The following is a 24,026-nucleotide window of genomic DNA, read 5'->3' on the forward strand; positions in this document are numbered from 1 at the left end:
TTTGGGTGCCGAGTGCCAGCTGGAAAGGCAGGCGTGGAACTGCAAACGAAGGAATTATCTCCAGCTGTTCGTTTGCTCCTGTGTTCAAAGAACCAGGACTTTGTACATTCTTTGTAAGGAAAGGCTGCATCAAAGAAATGCCTGATTAGCACCAATTTCTCCTTCTAAAAGGAACAGTTTACACAGGACCCCACATTTTTATCCAGCCAATCAGAGCTCGGGTTAGTTGACTTGAGCTCGCAGGGCTCGGCTGTGGGGCTAAAAATAGCAGCATAGACATCCAGGCTCAGGCAGGAGCCCCGGCTCCGAGACCTCCCCCCCCGCACTATGTGGGCACTGCCCATGGAAACACACGTGCCTTTGAAAAAACCCCTCAAACCATCACATGTGCCAACTAATGACAAACAGCTCCTGAAACGGTCGGGTCGAGATTTATAACTTTACCACACTGGGGAATCAACAACAAGAACAACATTAAAATGTTCCCATTCTGCAGCAGCCTCCGTGGGCCGAGCGGAAAGCTGAATTCCTTCCCATTCTAATCTCCAGCCTTCTTGCTTCTTTACCTTCTTTGCCTCTTTATAAGTGACTTTTTTTGCATGAAAATATTCCAATAAACTTCTCACCGGTGCCCCATAAACTGATGCCTTAAGAGGCTGCCAATTTCTGTTGCTGATGGAAACTTTATGGATCATTTACTCTCTCCTTCCTAGCAGCAAAATGCCAGCATGGTTTCTTGGTTCACTTCTTACAGACAAGATGCTCGTCACATTGGCGCTGACTCCGTGGGTGCGCCAGGGCTCGAGCACCAACTGAAAAAAAATAGGGGGTGAGCAGAACCCACAGGGCCGGATTAATCGTTGGTGGGCCCTGGCACCTGGACCGTGACCCCACTCCCATGCTCTGCCCCAAGGCCCCGCCCCTGCTCTGCGTCTTCCTTGAGGCCCCACCCATTCTCTGCCCCAATGCCCCATCCCCACTCAGCCTCTCCCCCCCCCCCCCCGAGGCCCTGTCTGCTGCTCGCATGGGGGGGAGGGGGCAGAGAGAAGCACCCACCGGCAAAAACAAAAGTCAGCATCTGTGGCTAGTGACCTGCTTCTAGGGCTGTGATGGATGGTCTTGTATCTCTAATCAATGCTGAGATGAGCAGGGAAAATAGAGGGGAGTTAATTTTTAATAATTTGAGACATACCTACCTATTTCCTAGAACTGGAAAGGACCCTGCAAGGTCATTGAGTCCAGCCCCCTGCCTTCATTAGCAGGACCAAGTTTTGATTTTGCCCCAGATCCCTAAGTGGCCCCCTCAAGGGCTGAACACTCAACCCTGGCTTTAGCAAGCCAATGCTCAAACCACGGAGCTATCCCTCCCCTTTATAGCATTGTGGTTGTAGCATCGTAGGTCAGAGTTGGGATACAGCGTGGTGGGTAGGACAACCACGGAGCTCCTGCAATGATACAGGGCAGCCCCGTGCAGGGGGACAGGAACTAAAGAAGGGAGCAGAGTTGCTTCCATAACAGAGCAGCATGGGTCTGAGCTCGGTGTTAGGAGCGGCCTGCTCCTGTTTGCAGCGCACAGTAACAACAACTTTATGGAACTCTTAAGGGAGGGTTTTTACCCACGGAAGCTTATGCCCAAATAAATCTGTGAGTCTTTAAGGTGCCACCGGACTCCTTGTTGTTTTTGTGGATATGGACTAACACAGCTAACCCCTGATACTTATGGAACTCTGAATTTTACATGTGCAACGGTGCCTATTACTTGAATTTGCCACTAGACGGCGACCTTTCTATAGAACTATGAATATAGGAACAGATTATTTGCGGTGGGGGGTTCTGTTATTAAAGTTTCCCCGACGCTTTCCATTACAAGCCCCTGTTTTTGTTTGCTTATAACTCTGGCAAAAACTTTAACAGTTTAGGGTGAAATTTTACATGCCAGCTGTGTGCTCCTGGCTGACCCAACTCCCATGAGCCTCTGCTCCCTCTGAGCCCCGGATTGGCACTCAACTCCCATGGGGCCCTGCTCCATCTGAAGGTTGAGCTAGGACTTGGCTTCCATGAGCCGTGGCTTCCTCTGCCCCCAGTGCTGGGAATCACCTCTCATGAGCCTCTGCATCCCGCACTGGGACTCAGCTCATTCTCCGAGCTTGATGTAAGGATTTGGCTGCTGTTCGTCCATGCCGAGCATTTTGCTCCTCCTCTGAGCTCTTGGCTGGGACTGGCTCCTGGGAGTTCCAGCTCCCTCCAAGCATCACGCCAGGACTCACTTCCTAGTAATTCCTCCTCCCTCGCAGCCCCCATTTCCTGGGAATCCCTCTCCTCCCAGAGCTCACTTCTTGGTCTCGTCTGCTCCCTCTGAACTTTTCCAGGCTGGGACGCAGCTCCTGAGAGCTCCTGCTCCCTTTGAACATTGCACCAGGACTCCCGCTCCCTCACAGCGCTGTGCCAGGCTTCAGCTCCTGCTCTGGTCACCATGCCAGGGCCCGCTGCTGGGAACCCCTGGCTAGGATATCGCCTCACAGCACTAGAATGTGCTTCGTGGATCAAGCCAGAAAGGTGGGAGGTCTAGACTGTTCAAACCTTCCGGTAGATTTTGCTCTAGGAAATTACAGGTCCCTTCCTCTGTGATTCCAGTGTAGGCAATGAATCACTGCCTCTCTGCAGCTCCACTCCTGCTCTGCCAGGGCGGGTGTTGGGCAGCAGGGATAACACTGCCACTTTAACAGAGCCGAACCCCAGTTTCTACACCCTGATGGGCTCAGCAAAAGGCTCCTTCGGATGATGACGCCCCCTCATATAAGAACTGAGGGGGCTCAGATACCCAGAGATTGCTGCAGTATAAAGCACTGCTCCTGCACCATTTAACTCAATGGAATTTTGCCATTCGGTGAGCCCCAAACCTAGGATGGATGCAGCAATGGGTAGAGAGAGAAATAGATTAATTAGATCCTGCTTCCATTGGCAAAAGTCTCACCCAGAGCAGGATCCAACTCAGACCAGACTATATGGTTCCAAAGACTTCTCCAGTCCAGTCCCACCCCCCATCCAGCACTGAACCCCCCTGGTGACACTCTTGTGAGAAGTTGCAGTTTTTGGTCTGGTAGATTTCCGATCTCCACGGAATTAAGGAAAGGAACAGCCCGCCGAGCCAGAGCCTTCAGCCGCCTTCTAAATCTGCTCCCACCATTTTTTTTTATGCCCAGTTTTTCATGCATCGATTTTTATAGGTTTACGTTTTCACAGTTGTTGATAGTTATAGAAGAGGCTTGGCAATTATTTAATGACAGCAGATGTCGAGAGGCAAGAAGTTAAAGTTTGATAAACCATTAATTGTCAACATCTCATGTCAAACTACACAAAGTAAATATCCTTAAATCAACAAATCCTACCCATTTTTCCTATTCATTTGCTAGTCCATTTGTAAGAAGCCTAATTCAAACATCTAAATCCCTGGATTTTGACACTAAGAAGTGCTCAAGCAGCGTTTTTTGTATTTTGCCTGTCTGTACATTTTGATGATTACAAACGGAAACATTGTTTTTCTCCTGTTTATGCGTGAGATCAACGTTCGCTGATGGAAGTCTAATCTTTCCAAGCCTATTTACACAGCGCGTTTCCCTCCAGCGATCCCAGCACACTTTATTCGGTGGCTGAAAGCACAATAGGAGAAAGAGAAACTGAAATAAAGAGATGAAAATGACTTTCCCACAGTCGATCAATGCCAGAGCAGAGACTAAAAAACAAGCCTCTGAAGGACCAGTGCAAAACCCAGTCTACCAGACCACACTGCTTCTTGGTGAGAAGAGCTCAACTATTCCACAAAGATTGTGTTTATTTATGTAATTTTTGCATCTGGAAGCTTCCTGCTTGTTCAGCACCGCAGATGATGTTCACTGAAATGGCGATAGGGCACAAAAGCACCTAAATGACTTAGGATCCTATGTCCTATTTTCAAAAGTGACTTGGGCAGTGAGGTGCTGGTGGGTTCTCCACGTCTCCTTGTAAAAGTGGCAGGTCTATGGCCCAGTACCAGAGAGCTTGTTGGCCTCCCTGGCTTTCACACGGCACTGCTGCGGGTCCCTGTAGTTGCCCTTCGCTTGCATCCCTCTGCAATCTTGTCGTAGATGTTCATGTTTCCACGGCTGGTCCATAGCCGTGCTTGTATAGCCTCTTCTCCCGAGCCGAGGAGATCCAATATCTCCAGTCTACTCCAGGCAGGAGCGTGTCTAGTGCATGGAGCTGCTGGAGGACTGTTAAGGTCAGCATAGGTCATGCACACAGGTGTCGGCTTCCTCATTTCCCTGGGAATGCTTGACCCCTGCTCCGCACCAAACCCTGCCCCCGCCTCTTCTTGCCTGCCCCACCCCTGCTCCGCCTTGTTCCACCTCCTCTCCCTATCACCTCCTCCATGCCACTGAACAGCTGATCACGGCAGACGGGAGGAGCTGGGGAGGAGCTGATCCACCAGTGGGTGCTGTTTTTTTCTGTGAGTGCTCCATCCCCGGAGCATCTCTCTGTATCTTTAGGCCCCTAAATCCCTTTGAAAAGCTGTCTTTTGAAAAATGGGACATAGGCCCCTAAATCACTTAGGCACTTTTGAACATGTCACCGTAGTGCTCTGTTTAGTGGGTGCCAGCTGCAATGTGTCCTCCACAAAAAGCGCCATCATTTTGGCATAGTCTTGGGGAAAATAATCATGTTCTTGGAAAATGAAAAGACTTGGTGGGAAAATGTTCTGATAAGATACTGCGGGCTTCCCCTCTTATTGTGTGGAACTGGCCAGGAACTGGGATTTCTGTTTCGTGGGAAATTCTGGGATTTAAAAAATCTGAACGAAATGTCAAATGTCTAAATTCCTGCTGAATGAAAATCAGTCATTTCAGATCCATCGAAATGAAACATTTGACTTTTTAAATTGTTTTATTTTATAGTGTTCATTTTATAATATAAAGTAAAAGTAAACACCTCTAATATTAAATAAAATTAGAAAAAAAAACCAGAATAAATTTTGAAATGAAGAGGCATTTTGAAACAAAAAAAATTGCAACCTTCCATTCCAGAAAGCTCAAAATGCTTTGATTAAAAACAACAACAACCACATTTCCCGTGGAACGTGTCAGTTTCAGTTTCGACAGATCGGCATTTTCCGGCGTGTTCCATCCGAACAGTTTTGACCAGCTCCTATCATGAGCAAGAGATTGCTCATCCTTGTCTCGAGGCTCAGGGCACACGTGCATGTCACTGCAGCATATGATGTAACATTGCATGAGACGTTTTGAAGTCACTGATGTGATACAAGAGCGCTTACATGCCTACGCAGGATCGGAGCTCTGTTGTACTAGGTACGCACAGTCCCTGACCCAAAGAGTTTACAGTCTAAAGAAACAAGGACGACAAAAGGCAGGAGAGGGGAAAAACAAGCACATTGAGGGAATAGGCCATGTCATAACTATAAAGGGAAGGGTAACAGCCCTCCTGTGTACAATACTATAAAATCCCTCCTGGCCAGAGACACCAAAATCCTTTTACCTGTAAAGGGTTAAGAAGCTCAGGTAACCTGGCTGGCAGCTGATCCAAAGGACCAATAAGGGGACAAGATACTTTCAAATATTGGGGGGGGAGAGGGAGGCTTTTGTTTGTGCTTTTTGTTTTGGGTGTGTTCGCTCTTGGGACTAAGAGGGACTGGACATCAATCCGTGTTCTCCGAATCTTTCTGCACAAGTCTCTCATATTTCAAACTTGTAAGTAACAGCCAGGCAAGGTATGTTTGTTTTATCTTTGTTTTCTCAACTTGTAAATGTTCCTTTTGCTAAGGGGTTTACCTCTGTTTGCTGTAACTTTAAACCTAAGGCTAGAGGGGGTTCCTCTGGGCTCTTTGAATCTAATTACCCTGTACAAATTATTTCTGTAAACACGCTTGGTGGTGGCCGCTTACTGTTAACCTAAGCTGGTAAATAAGCTTAGGGGGCTTTCATGCGGGTCCCCACAGCTGTGCCCCAGAGTTCAGAGTGGGGAAGGCGCCTTGACAGGCCAGCATCACAAATGAAGCCGCTGGTAGAAGCAAGACGAGAACCCCCATCCCCTGACACCTATTCTCGTACCAGCACTACTGGATCACACTGCCTGGGAGTGTTAAGCTGCTGAGCGTGCCAAGAGCAACGTAGCCATATTCTTAGCTGGCATATCTGTGTTGAGGCTGATGCAGCTCTGCTGATTGACACCAGCTGAGGATCTGGCCCCACTGACTTCAATGGAGCTGGGCCCATTTACACTCTAGCTGTGAATATGGCTCTAGAGGTTCCCATATGCCGGTTCCCTGATCCCTCCCTAAACATGACGCATTCCTGCCCACCTTCTGAGCCCCACGGACCACCCAGTGAATCACTGTATCCTGAGCACTAGGGCATGACGAACGTTCGGGAACGAAGGCGCTCTTTACGACGGGTACTCTCCGCTATGCCACATGATCTGGAATGGAAAATCCATCTGGTTCTTTTTCCCATCCCGAGACATGAAGAAGAGGCGAATGATTGGAATGTGATCCGGACCAGGCCACGTGCCGTCTGCTACAGCCCATGACACATCTCCTGATCTTCTCTCTCCAGGGCTCCCCTGCCTCCCAAGGCTACAAAGAGTAATCTGTTGGGCCTGCCATCACTCTGGTAATGTTGGACTAATTGTGAGGTTAGCGGGATATCGACCGATCACGGAGGTGCTTTCCCAGAAAGCCAAACCCTCGCTCCGTTTCCATGGTGAGCTTTACCTAGATGTTCCCAGATTAAAATACCTTCCTTCTCTTTACTAACCTTCTAGTGCCCAATCTGCCAATACCCTCAAAACACATACTGGGCCCTGAGCCACAGCAAATGCCTGGCTTCCACCCAAAACCACTTGCTTATGTGCTGGCTGGAACACATAAACAGAACATCACAGCAGGCCTCCTCCGCCCACATCACCTTCTCTACCCCACATCCCTCTGTGCCCCTCTCTGCCTCGCGTTCCTCCCCTTGCACCCTTCCCTGCTACACCCTTCCTCCCGGAGAAAGCAGCCGAGGCTGGGAAGGAAGAAAGGAGAGCGATTGCTGGGTTTAGTTTTAAATATTCAGGAGGCGCTTGGATAATCGAGTGACAGGGCCAGATAAGAATCTAGAGAACATCCTGCTTAGGAGTCATCAGCAGTGTTTAATACTAAATCTCAGAGCGCTGTACAAAGGAAGTCAGCATCGTTAGCCCCATTTGACAGCTGGGGAAACTGAGGCACAGGGTCACCCAGAAGATCAAGTGGCAGAGCTGGGAATAGAAGCCAAGGTCCAGCTCCCGAAAAGCGCCTAACTCCCAAACCTCTGAGGATTGACTCCCAGGCTGGTGGCTCAGCAGCCTTCTGGTTCAGGTAGTCCCACTGCCATTAAGTGCGGTGACTCTCCCAGGTGTGGTCTTTTCTGTTCTGGTCTTTCCGGTTACACGGATCGCTCCATGTATTACCGGTTACGCTGTAAAACGTATCTCATAAAAGATACAAGACGCACCGTGCTGGGGAGTTAAAGCGATAGCGCCAGCTCCAAAGTGGTTCCAAATGGTAGATTTTGGAAAGGGTGGGAGGCGGCTATTACGGAATTCCCCAATGAATTTTTAGAGGCCAATGGAAGCAGTGGTCTTTATACAAATAAACATCTATGGCAGCCTTTGCATCCCCCAGTGCTGCAGCTCTGAGAAGGTGACAGTAGCCGGGGCCTGGCTTCCTAGAAGTCAGAGCCTGCACCATGAGAGAGAGAAGGAGTTCAGACAGATCTGGAGAGGGCTTTGCAGAGCTCTCCAGTTGTGAGGCTCGGGGGCCTAAAGGCCATACAAGGTAACTAGAGAGAGTGGACCTTGCAGGCAGTCCAGTGGCAAAGAGGCCCAGCGAAGGGAAAGGGATCTAGGGGGAGCTCCGAGAGCCCGGGGCAGGACAGATACAAGCCTGAAGAAGGTGAGGTTTGAGGAAGTCCTAAGCAGCAGGCCCTGGGTTTGGGAAAGAACCGTTAAGCCCCGCAAGGGAGCGTGACTTGGGGGAAAGAGACCCCACGAAGGGCTGGCTGGAAAACAGGAATTCCATTTCAGGGGGAAACGTCGAGGTTTCATTCTGCATGGGAAAATGTTCATGAAAAATGAGAGCTCTCCCCAACCACCCACATGGAGCCAAGAACCTGGGGATTCGAGCTAACAACCACCCCTCTGTTCTTGCGGGCAATAGAGCTGAGGACCGTTCCGCTTGCAGAGCGCCACCCCCTTCTGCAGGGACACGCAACTCCCTGCAAACTTTGAAGCGTCTCTTTGCACCCTGGCTGGGAATGGAATGTGAATAACCAGAGGGAAGATTGCGGCATTGCACTGGGAACAGCCTTGCATTTCTCCTATACAGCTACGGCTGCATCTGGCAGACTCGGACTTTGCTCAGCCCAGTTCCGAGCTCCCCACCTACAAGGAAGCCCTCATTACAGTAGCTCAGCACTGCATTTGCTGGAGGCTACAATTGGCCATGTGTCTAGCCTCACACACTTTGCATTCAGAAGCTTGTTTAGCTCAGGAGCTCGCCTTGGTAACACGGGGCCGTCGAATAGGACGCATAGGAAAGGCACTCTAGTGTAGGGGTTAAGACCCTGTGGCCTAGGGATTAGGGCAATGGATTTAGGAGGCCTGGCTCTGCCACTGATCTGTCATGTGGCCTTTGATAAGTCACTTGCTCTGTGCCTCAGTTTCCCCTCCCACCTATTGTCTTTCTTGTCTATTTACAGACTATGCTCCACAGAGCAGGGACCATCTCTCACTATGATGGTTTGTCTAGATTAGGAAAAGAGGCCTTAGTCCAGACCCTTTCCCAGATTCTGATTAACCTCAATTTAGCTGGCCACGGTCAAGGGGGAACCGAGGGAGGAAGTTTTAACTTGCATCTACATTAGGAAAAAGGTCAGGGCTATCTAACATGTGTTAGCCAACCCTGAATTCTCTCCTAATGTAGACGAAGCCTTGATGCTTGTACAGCACCCTGCACAAGGGAGCCCTAATCTCAGGTGGATCTCAGTAGGTGCTATGGTGATATAAGCAGTAGTCATAATAATAAAGACGCCAACTCTTGGGATTTTAACATGAGCCTTGTGATGCTTGTGGGGTTTTTTAGAGTTCTTCTGATCTCTGTCTTCAAACTCATAACGTTTTTCCCTTATCCAAAATGGCTACTGGCAAGCGGTCTGGAGTAGCCCAAGGGTGAGTGCCAACCTCAGGGAAGACAGTTAAGAGGCAGGGCACAAATCCCAAATTCGTGGTGCGTTCTAGCTTAAATTTCACCACTCAAATAACAAGTGCGAACTCCTCCAGCAATATAGCAGCCTAACCACAGAGTCACAGACAGTCCCCTTGGGCATTCCAGTCGGTCTTGCCACGCAGGCAAACTTGCCGTGGTGACAGATGGCCCCTTAATCCAAATCTCACAGCGATATTCAGGTTACTCCCAACACAAAGGACCGGTCACTTACCCTAGGTCAATTGCACCTTAGGCCTCACACCAAAGACAACGCTTATGGCCAATCCTATTAAAAAAAAAACTAACTAAGGATTTATGAACTAGGAAAAATATGAGTTATTTACAAGGTCAAAAGAAGTACACACACACACACACACACACCACTGTCTTAGGTTCCAAAAGGTAATAGAAGCTGCTCTGATCTGCAAGCTTTCTATGTCCTTTAGAGACAAGACAAGCAGCTTGGGGATCCCTTGCTTATGCTTAGAATATCGCCCTCTCCAAATTCCAAGCAGCACAGTGATAGGCAGGGCCGGCTCCACACACCAGCTAAAGAAGCAGGTGCTTGTGGTGGCCAATACCAAGGAGCGGCCCTTTGGCCGCTATAGGGGCGGCACATCCGGGCCTTCGGAGGCAATTGGGTGGCGGATCCCTCAGTCCCTCTCGGAGCGAAGGACGTGCAGCTGAATTGCCACCAAAGAGTGGAGTGGCGCGATTGCGCTGCCGTGGCTTTTTTTTTTTTGCCGCTTGGGGCAGCAGAAAACCTGGAACCAGCCCTGATGATAGGCCCTTCTGATCAGGGATTTCTCTCCCCTTCCCGCAGTGTTCAAACTCATGGGGCAAGTGTCGGCGTCTTTCTCCTCTTCATGAGTGTAGGGCGGCAAGCAACAAAGTCTTTGTCCTTTCATGCTTCCCGATGGCTCCTTTGGTTTCAGTGGGCCCTCTTGTGTGCAGGACCAGCTCTCTGCGTTAATTAATGCTTCTTTCCTCTTTGGTGAGTCACCCAGTTTACAGCGGATTACAATGCAAACACTCAGTGTCACTTTCTACCATGGGCTACAGATGTTATGAGTCAGATGACCGTGTGCAGCATCCTACAAGCATGTCATGGTGTAGAACCACATTTAAAAAAAAAAAAATAAATCTAATGCCTCTTTTAACAATGCGAACCCACAGGTGACCCAGTCTGGTTCCCAGGTGTGCGTGTGTCAGTGTTCAGCGAGGCCTTAGGGGCCTTGACATGAGCTGATGCTTGGTGTGCCAGCATCCATTTCCCATGACCAACAATAGGACTAAAACCACAGACTTCCCTCAGGCAGGATTTCCCTATAGCCTTTGCAGATGCAGCTGAGGCTGCCCCTAGTAAAGATGACCAGCATGTCCCATGGCAGGTGAGGAAGGATGGCTTTGTCAAGCCCACCAACAACTGACATCAGGCCAGTGGCTCTAGCAACCTAGCCACCGGGCACCTCTCTACAATGATCTTTGTCTTCTGATTCCCAAAGGAACAACCCACCTTAATCCAACCCTGCTGGTACCGCATCAGCAAATCGCCCTGATTATCCACTACACGCAGCTCTGATCCTTTGTCTCTTACCCTCAATTGTCACCGAAAAATGATCAAAGAGCAAGCCCCCCTATCAGCCGGGGGCGAACGCTTTTCACAAACCGGTTTCTCCATATCTGTCCCCTCAAAGGAAACCCGCCCACCTTCGAAAGAGGGGCCTGGGAGCATAAATCCATAACTCTGCCAGACACCCCAAATCGTGGACTTCATAAAGACACTGGATTTATGGCTCATGACAACAATCTCTAGCCCACTACCCCTCCTTTGTGCTAGGATTGTAGAGATGCCCAGATCGCCTCCGATGGTCTCTTGCAACACGTGTCAACTCCTTATGCGACACTCTGGGCTCGTCTACCCTCGGAACAGCTGTAGCGCGTCTGGTGAAGACGCTCTAAGACGACGGGGGAGCGCTCTGCCGTCGGCTTAACTCCACCGCCGTGAGAGCTGGTAGTTGTGTCGGTGGGAGAAACCTACTGGCGACATAGCGCTGTCTACACCAGTGCTTAGGTCGGTAGAACGACATCGTTTAGAAGTGTGAATTGTTCACACCCCATGCGTGACTTAGTTAGAGCCCTCTGTGCTACAGAATTAGTTTGGTATAAGTACCTTTCCCAGTCCTGAAGAAGAACTCTGTATAGCTAGAAAGCTTGTGTCTCTCACCATAGGCGCCGACTTCCCCTCTTTCCTATGGGTGCTCGACCCCCCCCTGCCCCTGGCCCCGCCCCCACCCCACCCTTTCCATGAGGCCCCATCCCTGCCCCACCTCTTCCCACCTCTTTCTCGCCTCCATTCCAATCCCTTCCCCAAAGTCCCCACCTCAACTCCGCCCCCTCCCTGCCAATATTCCAACTCCTTCCCCAAATCCCCTCCCCAGCCCCGCCTCTGCCCCGCCTCCTCCCCTGAGCATGCCATGTTCCCACTCCTCCCCCCCACCCCAAAGCATGCTAATGCTGACAAACAGCTGTTTGGCGGTGGTCAAGCGGGAAACGCTAGGGAGGTAGGTGGAGGAGCAGGGATGCAGCGCGCTCGGGGGGGAGGAGGAGGAGGCAGGGGTGGAGGGAGCTTGGCTGCCGGTGGGAGCAGAGCACTCACAAATTTTTCCCCGTGGGTGCTCCAGCCCCGGAGCACCCACAGAGTCGGCGCCCAGGCCTCTCACCAACAGAAGTTGGTCCAGTAAAAGATATCGTCTCACTCATCCGGTCTCTGAAAAAGTTTGGCTGAATCACGGGTGTGCAGTCAGTGCATGGGATGCACAATGAATAATCAACCGTTCAAACTGCTCTTCCCAGACTCCCGTGTCAAAGCTCTGCGGAGAGACATGAAAAATGTCTCACGCGTCATTATTTCCAGTGTGTACATTTCCATATTTTTTTCATCCCCGCTTCCAATGGCTATAATGTGCAACTTATCAGAGAAACCTCTGCTCTAAAATTCACTTTGAACTCGTGCCATGTCAACTAACAAACTCCCTGACCTGCAAAATCGAAGGGTGCGGGGGGGTTTCAAAGGTGCTAAGCACTGGCAGATCCCGGTGCAACCCATACTAGTGTCAGCACCTCTGAGAAAGCAGGCTGCAGTATCATTTCACTCCATTTGTCGATTGCAAAAGAAGTCAAGTATCATCCTCATTGTACGGATGGGGAAACCGAGGCACGGGGAGGCAAAAGGACTTGGGCACGGTCACAGGCAAGTCACTAGCACAGACAGAACTAGAACCTAGGTGTCCTGAAGACTAGGCTAGCGCGCCAACCATGGGGCCTCGCTGACGTTTCCAAAAAAAAAAAAAAAAAGGGGCGGGGGGGACTTTACTGATTTTATTTACAGCTGGGTTTGGGTGTGGTAGGAAGATGAGTAAAGCAGCAGCCTCTGACTCACCAGGCTCAAAATGGTGCAACAGGTTTCCTGTGCTGGAGGAGAAGCTGTGGCAACTGATGCAGCGATGAGAGGGGTGGGGGCTGCTCTCCCCTGCTCGTTCTCAGTCAGGATGCTCTCCAATGGGCACGTGCGTGAAATCGTTTTCCCAAGCGCTGAGCGAGGCTCAGGGTGACTGGCTATTTCCAGCTGACATTAAGTTACCTGCTGATAAGAGGGGGCAATGGGAGGTCACTGGGGCGTTTCACATAAACAGCTTCTCAGACCCAGCACGATTTTATGTAGTTTAATTCCTGGAGCCAAATTTACCCAGAAACTGATTAAAATCAGCGCCGGGCAATGAATTCTCCCTCACAATGAGATGCTATTTATAGAGACACCCCTATATATACACACACAAGTCTGTGTTAGCACATGAGGACTGCATGGGGAGACAACAGAAAACTCACCATAAAGGGATCTGTAGTTACAAGGACGGATCCCCAGCTGGTATAAATTGCCCAAAGCTCCACTGAAGTTAATGGGGTCAGATCACCACGTAGGGTAAAGTATCATAGTCTAGTGAAGTCAGTCGGGCCAGATTCCCAGTTGGTGTGAATCCATTGAACGTAACAAAACTAGGCTGATTCACACACCAGCTGGGGATCTGGCTGAATATCTCAAGCATGGTCTGCACCAGAAGCCTGCACCATTATAATTCAACTGGGTGTTTAAATCAATTTAGTAAAACCGATGGAAACCCCTGTGCAGACACCCTCATTGTTTTAAACCTGGCACGTATCATTTATGGCAATGTCCTTGCTGAACCAATAGTTAAAGCCAAGTGAAACCAATTTAAGAGCGTGTCCACACACGTTTGTACCACTTCAACCAGCTCACTTTTAAAAACACACAGTCAAGCTGTGTGGAGTGGCTCACGACAGAGTGCCAACCTCAGGGCAGACCCCCCCCAAACTGGTGGCATGTTGTATAATTAGATTTCACCAAGCCAGTAACAAACGTGAACTCCTGGATCACACCACCAGTCTTGCCATGGAGTCGCAGACAGTCCCCTTAGACTCCCCAGTCTTTCTTGCCACCCAGGCAAGTTGGATTTAGTGATAAATGGTCACAACCAAAAAAATCATTAAATATTCATGTTGCTTCCAGTCCCGAGAGACCAAATCACTTACTCTAGATCAATTTATACCTTAGATTTCACACCAAAGACAACACTTGTAGCTAATCCTGTAATAAACAAACAAAGGTTTATTAACTAGGAAAAAGAAATAATAGAATTTTTTACAGGTTAAAGCCAGCAGTGACAGAACTGTAGTGATCTGTCAATTCCAGGGGCTTGTCTACACCATGCAGCTTTTGCCAACAAAATACTTCCAGCCCCACGAGCGGCGTTAGCTCTGCGTTCACACTGCCACTTGCGTAGGCAAAACTTTTGTCTTTCATGGTGGGGGCTTTTTTAAGTACCCGTGAAAAACAAAAGTTTTGTCAACAACTTCACAGTGTAGACAGACCTAACGTGTCTTTCATGGATGACCCAGAGGTAACCCCTGAGGGATCTCTGGCTTCAGTTTGGTGTCTCTGGCCCTCAAATGGACAATTTTCCTGTGTCTGCAAAAAGAACAGGAGTACTTGTGGCACCTTAGAGACTAACAAATTTATTTCAGCATGAGCTTTCGTGAGCTACAGCTCACTTCTTCGGATGCATAGAATGGAACACCCAGACAGGAGATATTTATACATACAGAGAACATGAAAAGGTGGAAGTATGCATACCAACAGGATTCAGCCTCGAGTCCATAGGACCAGCTTCTGGGTGATAGGGCCACTCACCAATCTTTTGTATTGCAATGTTCCTTGATGGCCCATCTGATTTTGATAGTTCTTCTGTATGGGTGGGGGGAAAAACTCTTCCCATCGGAGTTCGCAAGTTTAGAGCTGGAAGAGACCAACTAGATTTCCTACTGCATCTGGTTGCAAGCCTGGCTCTATTTTAAAACCTACAGTGTGATAGATCAGTGACACAGATAAAGCTTTGCCATCGAGAGGAAGTGTGGTCCAATGAGTAGGTACAGCCCTGGAGCTAAGGAGACCTGATGAAGGAGTCAGGTGTTTCTTTGATGTAGTGCTGTTTGTTTACAAAAGACTATACATGAAGTCCTGTTTCCTTGAAAACAGTAGGAGTCAAACAGCATGGGACAGTTTCTTTGCTCATAATTCCAAGCCTCTTTCCAGCCAGCACTCTGCTCAAAAGCTCTCTCGGTTAGCTTTTTCTTAGGGCCACATTACAAGTAATTCTCTGGGGTTTCCTTGCTGCCTTCTGCTTCTTGTGATGTTTCTGCTTCTCTCTCATGCACACAGCTCCCTCAAATACTCAGCCCCTGTGTTTACATTTAGCCCTCAGGGAAAATCCCTCTGACTGCATGGCTCAGCTTCTGCTCCAGCCTTGCATGTGGCCTGTATTTTGGATGGTGGCTTCTATTTTTTCAGATATCTCTTCATAAAGGAGCTTTTTACACGTATCCTGAAAGAGGGGTGGCTGTTATGCCCACCAGCTTCAGCGAAGTTTCACCCAGTTTTCAGCGTAACCATATTATAAATAATAATAAATATTGAAGGCCTTATTACACTAGCAAAATCATTATCATAACTAGAGCTGAGCGAATAATTGAGTTTCCAATTTGAGGACCGAACTGAAAAAATCGAGGGGGGGAGGAGAAATCACTTAGATTGGAACCAAAATGGATTTTTTTTTTTGGAAAAATCTTTGTTGAATTGAGAAACCTCAATACATTTCTGTTTTGAACTAAATGAACCATTTCGGGTCAACTCCACATCAGTTTTGTTGTTGTTGAGTTTTTAGTTTTGATGCCATCATTTTTCGGGTGGGTGGTTCACTCTTTTTGTGTATGTGGGGGGGGGAAAGGAGTTAACTGGCCAAATTTCAAAACCAAATGCCATTTTGAAACAAAACCTCAACATTAAACATTTCAGATGTTTTTATTCCCCCCCCACACACACTCTTTTTCCAGCTGAAACTATTTGTCAAATTTGATCTGAATTCATGAATAGTTCCAGAGCCCCGAAAATGCATTTTTTGGCAAAATTATTAGTTGCTCAAAATAGTCTAGTGAGCTCTAGTTATTACGTAGCCTCCCAGCATGCTGGCATAGGCAGCTCCTTATCTTTATTAGGGAAAGCTCCATGCAACCCAGGCTCATAGTAAAGGCAACAGCATAAATTTAATCTCTTTATGTAATTCTATTGACTTTAGTGAAATTACACCAGGGATGACTTTACCCCAGTACAACCGGATCAAACCAAAGATTGAAGGTATCTCTACACTTGGGGCTTGTCTACATTTAGAATGCTACAGAGGCACAGCTGTCCTGCTGTAACACTTCAATGGAGGCATTACCTACGCTGATGGGAGGGCTTCTCCGGCCAGCAGAGGTAATCCACCTCCCTGACAGGTGGTAGCTAGAATTCTTCCATCAACGTAGCGCTGTCTCCACTGGAGGTTAGGTTGGCATAGCTACATCCGTCAGCGATGTGGATTTTTCACATCCCTGAAGGGTAATGTGCTCCTAGGCCAATGGACGTTCCCAGGTTAGATCAGCCCTGAGGTTGAAGTGCTGTGCATGCTGATTTTCCTGAAGAGTCTGGGTCCGGGGAGTTCACTGCTACTTTGATAGCACAAAGTCAGTTAAATGCACTCCTGCCTGTTTGTGTCTTAGGCCTGGTCTACACTGGGTCAGTATAACAACATCATTGAGGGGTATGAAAAATCCACACCCCTGATGCAGTGAAACTGGCCAAACCCTTGGTGTAGACAGCGCTAGGTGGATGGGAGAATTCTTCCGTCAACCTAGCTCTCCCTTCTTGGGTGGGTGGGTTAATGGTGCTGATGGGAGAACCCCTCCAATGGGTGTAGGGAGTGTCTTCCCTGAAGCCCTTCAGCTGTGCCACTGCCGTGTTTTTAAGTGTAGACAAGCCCTTAGTTGTGGCCGGGCTGCCAGCCTTCCTGTGTGATAAAAACGTCACTGAGAAAGCACCGGTGAATCACAACCTCTCCACCGCTTCCAACCTTGCTGTGATGACTAGGAGATTAGACAGGCAACAGATCAGCACCGGTGTCTATAAATAGCACCTCACTGTGAGGGTGAATTGCCCAGCGCCGATTTTAATCAGTTTCTTGGTAAACTTTGCACCACGAATTAAACAACATAAAAGCCTGCCGGGGCTGAGAAGCTGTTTATGTGAAACGCTCCAGTGACCTCCCCTTGCCTCCTCTTATCAGCTAATGGAAACAGCCATCAGACAGCACAGCTAGGAACACGATTTCATGGAAGAGCACCCACTCGAGAGCATAATAACTGAAAATGAGCCCCTCTCACGGCTGCATGAAACGCCCCAGAGTCTCCGCAAGCACAGGGCTCTTGGGAAAACCTGTTGCACCGTTTTGAGCCTAGTGAGCTAGATGCTGCTGCTTTCGCTCCTCTGCCCCCCCAACCCAGCTGGGAATAACATCAGGAAAAGGTCAGCACGGCCTAATGGCGAGGGCCTCCGGAGACCCGGGTTCTAGCTCATTCTCTGCTACTCATAGGCACCCACTGGGTGCTCGACCCCCTCTGCCCCCGGCCCCACCCAGACTCCACCCTGCCCCGCCCACCCCTATTCTGACTCCTTCCCCAAATCCCCACCCCGGCCCCACCTCTTCCCCTGAACGTGCCACGTTCCTGCTCCTCCCCCTCCCTCCTGGACCTTGCTACAGCTAATTGGTGGTGGCAAGTGCTGGAGGTAGGCGGAGGAGCAGGGACATGGCACACTCAGGGGAGGAGGCTGAGGTGGGGCGGGGTGGAGAGCTTGGCTGCCGCTGCGTGCAGAGCACCCACTAATTTTTCCCTGTGGGTGCTCCAGCCCCAAAGCATCCACAGAGTCGGCGCCTCTGCTGCTACCGACCTCCTGTGAGACCTTGCCCATGTCACTTCACCTCCTGCTCTTGGTGTACTTAGCTTGTACGTAAGTTCCTCAGGGCAGGATGTGCCTGTCATGATGACTCAGATCCTTAAAGGTATTTAGGCACCGAACTCCCATTGATTTCTATGAGCGTTCGGTGCCTAAATACCTTTGAGGACAGGGGTCAGGAACACTCCGAGGTCAGACCCAGGAGGCACTGAAGCCAAGGAGACTTGTCCTAGTGAGAATGTGCCCTGGGTGGTGGTGGGGTGACACACGAGAGGGTCCTGGCTGAACTTCATTCTGAGTGGTTCCGTGACACCCCCGTGCTTCTGTATGTGACTTTCCTCCCTTCTCAATCTCCAGTAATTACCAAAACAGCACTGTGCTCAGTGGGTTTAAACTCCCACGTGTCCCCTACTCAGGATGTTTATTTTGTGTAAATTATTTCTTCCCTAGCAGATTTCAGAGTGTGACTTTTCTGCTCGGTAAATTGCCAGCCCTGTTCTCTCTGCATCACGGCACTTTCAGAGGTCTTAACTTTTTGCTAAAAAGTTTTGGGTTAAGAAAAAAAATCTTCCTGCCATACTTTAAAGCTGAGTATTTGGATGTGTCGTGAAGAGCAGCAGCTGCTGTAAAGAAATACTATTGCAGCTCTGATTTCTAACAGATTGACTCTCTCTGATGGGAACAGCAGGAGTTTGAGGAAGAACAGCCCAGGTTTTCTTCTCAGGCTTCATGTAAACCCAGATGGGATTTCCTTGCCTGGGTAGGGTGTGGTGCAGCAGTAGATCGATTTCGGGGGGAGAGGAGAGTCTGGGCACAGATGTGGAAGTCTTACGGCTGTAACCCAAATTGATACATGGGGAAGGATGGTTTTGTGGTTAAGTCACTAGGCTTCAGGAAACAGAAGTTCTGTGCTTAGCTCTGCCACAGACTGACTGTGTGAGGCATTTCATAGGTGTTGTGCCTTTGTTCACTGCCAGTAAAAGGGGGAGATGCTCTTCTACCGTGCAGCGGCCCGGGGTGTTGTGAGGCTGAAATCCATTAACCTTTATGGTGTCGGGGTTAACTGCACCTTTAACCCCCCTGCAGGCAAGAAGCCCCTTGCCTTCACCTGTCCAGAGGTGCGGCATTTTCCCACTCACAGAAGGAGCTACAGCACCGTGTTTACCCAGCAGACATGGCTGGATTCAGTTGCCTTGCAAGACTTCCCACAGGGGCTGCAAACCAGCCCTTTCAAAACAACGGATCATTTAATTAGGCATTGGAAGGATTCAGTTTTCATCGGAAAACGTTGCTTTCACCGTACACCCCTCCTCCGCCCCGACAAAAAGACATTCCCATCGATAACCGCTGAAATTCACAGACAGGCAAAGGAAGAAATATGCTGCTTGAGAACTTAGCAGAGTTTGATTTAAGGCTCTTTGCTTCGTGTATTTTGACATGTGAGGTTGCCAGCTGGTGTTTTTTAGCGGCTGTAAAGCTTGAACTTTCTGAATCTCAGCGTCTACAGTCATTAAAAGATTATTGTCTGGCTTCCCTCTTGTCTGCTCCGCCCACACATAATTACCCACCGCTGTGAAAATTTACACAGATCAAAATTCGGGAATAAAAAAAAAGGCTTGCAAATAAACATTGCTATTATCTGTTGAAATTGGAAAACAATCAAAATGGAATTCTGCCCAGCCTACGTGTAATCTCAACAGTAGGCAGAAGGCATACAAGAGAAGAGAGTTCTTAACCCAGTAAAGGGGCTATACGCCTGGCGGTCTCACCTATAGCTTACCATCTCCCCGCCCCCCCCATTTTAGGATAGCCCAGCTCCTCAAGCCCCATCCCGCAGGGCCTTTCTCTGTGAGCACGTCTACACAGCAGCTGAAAGGGGTAATTCCCAGCATGGGTAGACATACATGTGCTAACCCTGCCTCACCCCTCGGGTATGTAAGCCGTGTTACTGCAGCTACATTTCTACTTTTAGGAGCTGGCTCGAGCATATATGAAGCCAGGACTTCACTCCTCCCAACTACGGGCCCTGCCTCAGTCGGCTTCTCCGCAAACAGCCCCTGACAACTGCCTCCTGTTCTCCTCGTAACTGTTGCTGCCTTTCGATCTGTCTGTTCGCAGCCGTGATGCAACAGCTGTGTAGCTTTGGGCTGGACCATGGAAAAGGGCTCTGCACAGTTAGGAGCACAGCATCATTTCGTAACCTCCGGCCCTGTGGCTCAGAAGTAGAACTGCCGGGAATTATTTGACCCAAACTTTCTTTTTCCCCCCAGCAAAAAAATGCAGATTCAGGTCGACGGAGATATTTTGCAAATTGTTATTGGCGGGGGGAAATCCCAAACAAAATCAGAACTTTTTCATTTGGAAATGCCTGTTCGTTGCAAAACTTCCTTCAGTTCTACGGAGAAAGGTTTTCAAAATCGCAAGGAACTTTTCTTCCTGGTTTTTCCAAACTGCCGGCAAATGAAAAAAGAAACTGCTGGAAAACGCTCCAGCCAGGGTGGGTTCCCTCGAGCCATTGTGTTACCTTCCAGCTAACAACCTGTTATTCCAACCCCCATGCAGCAAACATTTCAATATAATCACACAAGGAAGCATTTCCCATTAGCTTGTCAGGACAGATCTGCCTCATGTCCTTCACACTGAGATCAAAAGGTGATAAGGGACACACAAGTACCTAGATAAATAGAGACCCTGTAGTGGTTAGACCATATAAAGGGATTTATGAGCATACAACTAAAGCTCTGCTACCAGGAGGTGATTGGAGGGAAGGATAGCTCAGTGGGTTGAGCATTAGCCCACTAAACCCAGGGTTGTGAGCTCAATCCTTGAGGGGGCCATTTAGGGAACTAGGGTAAAAATCTGTCTGGGGGTTGGACTAGGTGACCTCTTGAGGCCCCTTCCAACCCTGATATTCTATGATCCTTTAGTTCTAGCAGCCCGATACATCCCACATTTCAGAGCCAGTGGTCCTGGGTTCAAGCTCCATTAGTGACTCCCACAAGAGCCCAGCCCAGGGGGATTCAGTTGGGAATTTTTTTGACAAAATGCTTTTTCCACTGGAAAATGGCAATTCAGCAAAACCGAAACTTTTCGCGGTGATGCACTCATTTAGACGAGAAAGATTTCTTAGGTCCAGGATGGAAAATCTTGTCAAAAATCAAAGGAAAAGTCGCACCTTGCAATAGCCCTGTGGTTATGGTGCTCATCTGAGATGCGGGAGATCCTAACTGAGTGTCCTAACCACCAAGCTACTCCCTGTTCAGGAGTGGGTCTCTCTCCTCTTGGAGATGTTCCACATTGTAAAAATAATCACAGGAGCAGCAATTTCAACCTGGATTTCTTGCCTCACAGGTGAGTGCCATAGTCACTGGGCTAACGGGTGCAACGGAGTAGGGCTTTCTCTCTCTGGCTTTTCATAAAAACAACAACAAAAGATAGATGGGATCCATGGGGAATCATTTTGAACTCAAAAATTTTGCACAATGGGAAAACCCTCTGCCCAGCGTTAGTGGGGGAACATCTATCTTGTATTACTGGGATGAACCATTGGGATCAGAGAAGAAATGTATCCAAAAGGGCAGTCACGCCTGTGGTACAGTCCCAAAGCCAGCTGAGCTAGGAGAAACCTGTGTCAAGTTGGTAACCAGCTCTACTGAGCTTGTTCACAACAGCAGCTCTCTCCTGCACTGGCTGGATTTTCCTCTGGCCCCTGTACATCAGAGTGATGTAGAAGGACCAGGATGGTGTCTGTCTGTCATGATTTAGTTGGGGATTGGTCCTGCTTTGAGCAGGGGGTTGGACTAGATGACCTCCTGAGGTCCCTTCCAATCCTGATATTCTATGATTCTATAGTCTTCACAGTCCATGCTAGTATGCCGTGCACTGATCCCACAGGCCCCTGAATGCACAGCAATTCCTGCATATAGTTCGTACAGCTAGTACATTTTGCAAATGCGTGATCATTACCAGCCTTCGCGTGGCGACGCTCACCCGCCCCCATAACAAGCACTATTAAAGCAATCACGCAGGAATGGGAGCAGCCATTAGAATTAGATCGTTAAGGCTGCAAAACCATTTCCGCTCTCACGTGCTCTAAACTTTCACCGTCTGGGACAAAACTTTTCTAGCTTTGGTCTCTGCTGGAAAGTGATGTTTCCGGGAAAGTTTGAGCACAATCCTTTCAGCCGTTTGGGGGTTCGGAGAGGTGCGTGGGTGGGGAAGACGTGCATTTTCCCCCCCATTATACAAAAAAGTCTGTTCATTTCTCTTTTTGTAGGGTCAATGATTGCTGCCTCTCTCTCCTGTTTGCATTGCACCTCTAATGTCAGGTCGTTGCTAACTGAGGCACTTTTATGGCTCCCATCACCACAGTATCTGACATCTGAATTTATTCTCACAGCATGCACAGGAGGCCTGGCAGTGCTATTATCCCAGTGAACGGATGGGGAACCCAGGCAGACAGGATAAGGATCAGAGTTTTAAAGGTATTTAAGCATCTGATTCTTTTTAAAAACTTGCCCTAATTCAGGCAGGAAAAGCAAGGACTTGAACACAACTCTCCCATAGGCTAAGGTCCTAACCACTAGGCCATCCTTTCTCTCAATGAGCCCATAAAGATCAAAGGAGAAAAGGGCTGAAATTCTTGACCGTTTAAAAGAAAAATAAATCAGAAAATGAAAAAAAGGTTGGGTATAAACAAGCAAAAGACACAGCACCCATCTTTATTGTTTAATATTTATATTACTCTGGGTTTGTACAGCACCTAGCACAATGAGCCCTGGTCTCTGGGCATTACAGAAAAACCAGTAATAATATTGCCATGCAGATGTCAAATTAGTATTGCTATTATTTGTTTTCCAAAGCGCCTGGAGGTCCCAGCTGAGCTCAGGGCCCCACAGTGCAGCACAGACACAGAGTGGGAGACCGTCTCTGCCCTAAACACAGAGTCATCTTTGAGACCCCAGTTAGGAAAGCACTTAAGCAGCTGCCTAACTTTAAGCAGGTGCTTAAGTCCATCCCGATTGAGCAAAGCATTCATGCAGTGCTTAATTTGGGCCAGGGTGCAGCCTTGGCACCTCTAGGCTTGGCAGTTCATAGTCCCAGGGCTGCCTAGAGGGAGAGGCAAGTGGGGCAATTTGCCCCAGGCCCTGCAGGGGCCCCCACGAGAGTTTTCAGGGGCCCCCCATGAGAGTTTTCAGGGGCCCCCCATGAGAGTTTTCAGTGGGGCTTCGGTGGCAGGTCCTTCACCGAACACACTCGGATTGAGTGAAGGACATGCTGCTGAAGACCCGGAGCTTCTTCCGCTCTGGGTCTTCGGAGGCAGTTCGGCGGCGGCGGCGGGTCCTTCCGCTCTGGGTCTTCGGAGGCAGTTCGGCGGCGGGGGGGTCCTTCCGCTCTGGGTCTTCAGCGGCAGTTCGGTGGCAGGTCCTTCATTCACTCTGGGACCCGCCGCCAAAGTGCCCCAAAGACCCAAAGCAGAAGGACCCCCGTCGCCGAAGACCCCAGGCCCCCTGAATCCTCTGGGCGGCCCTGCATAGTCCTGGCATCCCTTGGCTTGCTGCACCGGTTATGAATGTAAAAACACTGCTTGAGTCCCTGCACCTAATTGCTTGAGCCCCAACACTCCCTTCATTACAAATTAAGCCCTGCATTTATAGAATCACAGGACTGGAAGGGACCTCACGAGGTCGTCTAGTCCAGTCCCCTGCACTCAGGGCAGGACTAAGTATTATCTAGACCACCTCTGACAGGTGTTCGTCCAACCTGCTCTTAAAAAGTCTCCAGTGATGGAGATTCGACAACCTCCCTGTGCACATGCTTAGGTCCCAATGAAGTCAATAGGACTTCAGTCCTTGTGATTGCATGCTTTGCGGAATCGGGGCCTTAATAAAGACGGCAGGATGCATATGGGATCATTTCTGTGGCCTGGGAAATATGGGTTCTTGGAGCTGGCTGCCGGTCTCCGTTCATTGTGCCCCATGAGTTCCCAGGCGCATGACCATACTTCACTGTCTTGCCGTCCGTCATTGTACAACCAGGATGTGCCCATCCAGAATTAGTCATCCTGTTCTGCATGCAATTACAGCCTCGGCGAAATTAAAACTTGGCCCTGTGATTACATGACACAATCCCCATGGGTGTGGGAGAAGGGAAATAGATTGGCATTATAGCCGGCGAGAGGCTGAGAATGTGTGCCCTGGGGCAAACCAGTTGCTAAGAACTGGGTAGGATATAGGGCAGAGGTGGGCAAACTACGGCCCGCGGGCCACATCAGGCCCGCGGGACCATCCTGCCCGGCCCTTGAGCTCCTGCTGGGGAGGCTAGTCCCCGTCCCGTCCCCTGCTG

At 49.2% G+C, this 24,026-nt stretch overlaps 1 long non-coding RNA gene across 2 annotated transcripts in view; it reads right to left on the reverse strand.

Moving 5' to 3' along the window:
- Positions 1 to 425: 425 nt before the first annotated feature.
- The window catches only part of LOC120391323, a 36,946-nt gene continuing 13,345 nt past the window's right edge, over positions 426 to 24,026 (reverse strand). The window contains exons 3-4 of one of the 2 annotated variants that reach the window (XR_005591265.1): positions 12,720 to 12,923; positions 426 to 812 (exon numbers count right to left, since the gene is read on the reverse strand). This is a non-coding gene — a long non-coding RNA (uncharacterized LOC120391323). The remainder of the gene's footprint in view (positions 813 to 12,719; positions 12,924 to 24,026) is intronic. The other variant, XR_005591266.1, reaches the window with a different exon arrangement.

The sequence above is a fragment of the Mauremys reevesii genome, linkage group 25 (assembly GCF_016161935.1).
Source record: "Mauremys reevesii isolate NIE-2019 linkage group 25, ASM1616193v1, whole genome shotgun sequence".
NCBI classification, from domain to species: Eukaryota; Metazoa; Chordata; order Testudines; family Geoemydidae; genus Mauremys; species Mauremys reevesii.